General features: G+C 39.9%; 2 pseudogenes; both read left to right on the top strand.

The window, feature by feature from the left end:
* The first annotated feature begins 4,224 nt into the window (after positions 1–4,224).
* On the top strand, positions 4,225–4,343 carry LOC120603302 (uncharacterized; annotated as a pseudogene).
* A 1,009-nt stretch (positions 4,344–5,352) lies between these two features.
* On the top strand, positions 5,353–5,471 carry LOC120603277 (uncharacterized; annotated as a pseudogene).
* The last annotated feature ends 210 nt before the right edge of the window (positions 5,472–5,681 follow it).

Genomic DNA, 5,681 nt, shown 5'->3' with positions numbered 1-5,681 from the left:
GCTGAAAATTATTCTTTTCTCAGTATTTTGAAGGCATTTTTCCATTGCCTTCTAGCTTTCCATGAGAAAGCTGAGGATTCAGATGCATTCTGATCTTTGGAACTTTGTAGAAGACTGTTTTTTCTCTCTAAAAGTTTTTAGGAACATAACATTTCTTTGTCCACACTGTTCTGGAATTTCTCCATGGAGAAATTTTTATTCACAAATTTTCATTCACTCTGCTATACTTTAAGTGGACTCTTTTACACTTTGTGATGGGACCGTCATTCCAGCTCCAAATCTTATCAAGGCCAAAGCCTCATCTCCTATTGCCATATCAACATTAAAATCTCAACCTCAGTGCCTAAGACCTATCCTGTTCCAGCTTCAGATTCTGCTCACCATACTAGCTTTGGGCTCATTTTTGGTTTCTGGCACTTGGAAATTTTCCTTTCTTGCTTTCTAGCTGTCTTGATGATACCATCCTGTCTCAAAGTTTTATATAGCATCTCTTCACTGACAACTTGCAAAAAAGATATCCACACCGAACCTCTCCAAACCTGCGTATTCAGATGCTCCTTGACATCTCTCCATTTGTGTGTCCAATAGAAATCTTAAACTTAAAATTCCAAATCAGAACTGATAATCTCCCTAAACCTGCCCCTTCCTCAGTAAGTGGCATTCATCCAGGTGCTCAATCTGAAACCTCAGAATTACCCTTGATTCTTCTCTGTCTCACACATACAATGCCATCAGCAAATCCTCTCGACTTTATCTTCAAAACATACCCAGAAGCCAGTGAATTCTCACAATCTCCATCGCTAACACCTTGTTCCAAACCACCATCACATTTGCTCCATTTATTGAAATATCTTTCAGTGCAGTGGTGTTGGACTGTCCCTTTGATGCCCACAGTAAGCTATAGTTTCTGTATTCACATCCTTGAGTAGTCCCTCCCCCTTGAATCTGGGTTGGCCCTATACCCTACTTTAAAATTAGAGACTGTGGCAGAACTGATGCTTGCCAGTGATGAACCTAGGCCATGTGGAAGGCCTGGCAGCTTCTACGTGGGCACATTTGGAAGCCCTGAGCTGCCATGTAAAAACTCTGGCTAACCTGTTGGAGAGGCCACATGAAAAGGAAGAGACTAGAAACCACATGGAGGTGAACCAAGGAATTCAGTCAACTGGAAGAACCAAGCTGTGAGAATGCAACCCCAGTCTTGCCATGGCAGCCAGCTCCCAACTGCTTGTCAACACATGGTAGACATTCCAGGCCCAGCAGAAATTGCTAGCCCTGCTGTGCTTGGTCCAAATTCTTCATGGTCCACAGAATCACGAGTAATAATAAAAGTTTGTTGTTTAAACCTCTGTATTATAGGGTAGTTTGTTTTGTCAAAATATGTATCCTAAACACTAATGTCCCTGCTTCCTCTTTCAGAGCCCCACCCCCGCCCCCTCCACCCTGTTCTCCATAACAACAGCTGGGGAGATCTTTTTAACATAGGAGAGGTCATATCACTCCTCTGCTCAGAACCCTGCAGTGCTTCTCCTCTCACTCAGAGTAAAACCAAAATCTTTACCATGGCCTCAAGATCCCAGGGGGGTGGCAGACTGAGGCCAGTGGGCCAAATCCTTTTACTGTCAAAAAGAAAAAAATTTTCACTTTTAAAAGGTTGTTTAAAAATAAAAAAAATAAGAGAAAGAATATGCAATAGAGACCATATGTGGCCTGCAAAGCTAAAAATATTTACTGTCTGGCACTTTATAGAAAAAGTTGTTAACCTCTGCCCTACATAATCTGGCCCCTTGGTGACTCTGGATTCATCTTCTACCCTTGGTCATTCCCTTTGCTCATCTAACTCCAGGCAGACTGGTCTTGTTATTTCTTGCAATTTCTTGTAATTCCTCCAACCAGCCAGAAATGCTCTTGCCCTGAGGTCTTTGCTGCTGCAGTTTTTTCTGCCTGGAATGTTCTTTCCCCAGATATCTGCCCAGCTAACTCCTTCTCCTGCCTCAGATTTTTACCCAAATACATCCTCTCAGTGAGACCTTATCTAACCATCTCATTTAAAGTTACAGTCCTGCTGCATACACTCCCTAACTCGCTCTGCTTTATTTATTTTTTTATATCACATGTCACTATCTAATATCTTTTTTTACTTTTTGTTGTCTTGGCTTATTTTCCATATTCTTGTACTAAAACGTAAACTCCATGTGGAAAGAAATCTTTGTTTGCTTTTTTCACTGACATTTTCAGTGCCTGGAACTGTTCCTGGTGCATTGTGGGTGCTCAAAATCTATTTCCTGAATGTCTTTATGGATCATAAAATCACCACATCCCTGTTTTCTGCACAAGACTTGTCACTAGCTGTATATTCCATATTAGGAATTTGTTTACAAACTCATGAGAGTGGGGACTGCAGAACAAGACTCAAATATCTGATGAAGTATTTATTAAGTAAATAAATACACCTCCCACACGTATTTTAAGAGTGAATGGAAGGTGAGGAGGTAGAAACATAGGAAGCCAACAACTTTTTCAATAATTTTTTACCATGAATGGGAGCAGAGAAATAGAATAGAGGCTGGAAGAGAATAGTGTCAAAGGAGGATTAAAAATGGAGATACAAAGAATGATCAAGATTGACACAATCAATAGCATAGGTAAAAAAAGAGGTTAAAGAAGTAGAGTTTTTGGATTGGTGAGAGCAACAGGATGTAGAGCCTAGGACGAGAGTTTGGTGATAGGCAGAGATTCATCCTTCCATTGAGCAGAAGGAAAGAGCAGCCTCCAGCAGAAATGGAGCCTTGTTAGTGGGAAGATCAGAGAGTTCCTTTCTTTTGGCTTCCAGTTCCTCACTGACGTCAGGGAGGGGAGTTTATCTGCCGAAACTTAGGAGAGAATAGATATTGGAGGTTTGAGAAGAGAAGACAGACAGAATGTGGAAAAAGAGATCTTACAAGAGAGATGTGAAAGGAAAGCCAGACAGTTATAGAGGGCCCATTTGGGGTCTGTAACGACAAATTTAAACAAAAGCAGACAGCCCAGTAAATAATTTTCCTTGAGCAGCATCCAGTTGCTTATTTGCACGTGCAGAAAAGACGGAGTTGAGTTCAATTAGGGTGACTGGAGCAAAGCAGTGGTTCTCAGTATGTGGTCTCCAGACCAACAGCATCAGAATCACTGAAAAATTAAAAGAAATGCAAACTCTCAGGCCTCCCCACAGCCCTCCTGAATCAGAAACTCTACAAGTAGGGCCCAGAAAACTGTGTTTTAATAAGCCCTTTAGGTGATTCTGGTGCTATGCCCAGTCAAGTTTGAGCAGCACTGCAATAAAAAGAAAGAACAAGGGAACAGAGAATACTTATAAGGGAATAATTATAATAGACTAGAGAGTCTAAATTTAAAAAGAAAGGAAGTAAAAACATAAGGGGTCTGATCACAAGTCATAACGTGGTGGATCAATGTCTTAGAATATAATAAGGTTGAATGATTATAGTGTGATGTATTCATTTTCTATTGCTGACACAACAAATTACCACAAACTAAGTGGCTCAAAAAAACCCCACTGATAATCTCATAGTTCTGTAAGTCAGAATTCCAGGTACAGTATGGCTCAACTGGGTCCTCTGTTCAGAGTCTCATAGAGGCTGAAATCAATGTGTTGGTGGGACTGCATTCTTTTCTGGAGATTCTGAAGATAAATCTTCCAAGTTCACTCAGAATTTTGGTTCTGAGGTTGTTGACAGAATTTAGTTCCTTGTAGTTGGGGGCTCACAGGTCCCCATTTCCTTGATGGCTGTCAGTCAGGAGCCTCTATCAGCTCCTTAAAACCACCTACATTTCTTCTCATGTTGCCCCCTCCATCTTCCAACTAGCAAAATGGTGATCAGAACTGTGCTTTAAGATAGTGGTCTTTTCTTGAAAACTCATATCAAAAAAGATGTTTGCACACCGATGTTCATAGCAGCATTATTCACAGTGGCCAGGACATGGAAGCAACTGAAGTGTCCTATGATAGATGATTGGCTAAAGAAGCTGTGGTACATATATAGAATGGATTATTACTTAGCCATAAGAAGAGATGAAATACTGAGATTTGCAACATCATGGATAGACCACAAGATAATCATGCTAAGCGAAATAAGCCAGAGAGAAAAAGTTGAAAACCACATGATATCACTTATATGTGGGATATAAACCTTAAAGCAACAAATGAACAGGACAAACTAACAGAGACTCACCTACGGCCATGCCACCCTGAACAAGCTCGATCCCATCTGATCCTGGAAGCTAAGCAGGATTAGGACTAGTTAGTAATTGGATGGGAGACCACCTAGGAAAAACAGGTGCTGTAGGTGTAAAAAAAAAAAAAGTAGGGGATTGTAAACTGACAAGGTCCTTGCAATCTGTGAGGTCAATCAAGGGTTGCCGTGCCTAAAAAAAGCAAACAAACAAACAAACAGAGACTCATAGACATGGACAATAGACTAATGGCTACCAGAGGTTAGGGGATAGGGAGGAGGGGTGAGGTAGACTGGGTAAAGGGGGGTCAAATATGTGGTGACAGAAAGAGACTTAACTATGGGAGGTGAACACACAGTGTAACAGTAAGGCGCATATATATATATACGCCTTACTGTTAAAGTGTACAGCTGAAACTTATTGGATTTCGTTAATCAATGTCACCATAAAAAATAAATAAATAAATAAATAAGATAGTGATTTTTAAACTGGCGTTTCAAGGGGTATGCAGGCATGAACAGTTTGAGGGGATCAGTTCAAGGGAATCCTTGACTTCCATATGTAATTTTGCCTAAAATAGATCTAAGGATGCACTTCGGGGTATCCTATTATGCCTTTCCCACCGCCCATTTCACAATTACCCTTCCCTTTATAAAGAAAAGTATATCTCTCACCCATCCTGAATCTTATATTTTAAACCAACCCAGGATATAAAAAATTCATCTCTTTAAACAGGACACCTATGGTATGCTTTGTGTCTTTCCCAGTCTTATACATGTTTTTATTAAGTTTGAAGAATCGCATTTGAAAGCAGGGTAATATGGCACACGTTGAAATGTTCCAATATAGATGTATGGTAGTATGGGACCAAATAATAATGACAGGCTTTATTTTTTCTTCCATCTCCAGATTGCTGTGAAAGAATGTGTTACTTCAGAGACAGAATCCTCTGAGAGCAAAGCAAAAAGAAGTTCAGTAGGAAATACCGAGAATAGTGGCACCTTATATTGTCCAGATGCAAACTCAGGGCAAGACTCTCTGCCTTGTCTAGTCATTCAATTCAGATGAGATATGTTTGCTGTAGGGAAACACAACATATTTATTGACATTAAAAAAAGAAGTCTGGTCTACGGCCATGCTACTCGGAACGTGCCCAATCTCGTCTGATCTCAGAAGCTAAGCAGGGTTGGGCCTGGTTAGTACTTGGATGGGAGACCATCTAGGAAGACCAGGTGCTGTAGGAGTTTAAAAAAAAAAAAAAAATTCCGATTGGCTGATTAATTTGATAATACACTGGTTTTACTAATTTTTCTTAATGGCAGACATTTTCCTTAAATTGAATGAGTCAAATTTACAGCTCCAAGGTTTTAACAAATTATACTTAAAGCCTATAATAAGATAAAAGCATTCATTAAAAAATTATATTAGCAAGACATACTAAACTCAATATTTTT

The sequence above is a fragment of the Pteropus medius genome, unplaced genomic scaffold (genome assembly GCF_902729225.1).
Source record: "Pteropus medius unplaced genomic scaffold, Ma_sr-lr_union100, whole genome shotgun sequence".
In the NCBI taxonomy this organism is placed as follows: domain Eukaryota; kingdom Metazoa; phylum Chordata; class Mammalia; order Chiroptera; family Pteropodidae; genus Pteropus; species Pteropus medius.
The sequence above is the reverse complement of the archived record's forward strand: the minus strand, read 5'-3'. Positions and strand labels throughout refer to the sequence as shown.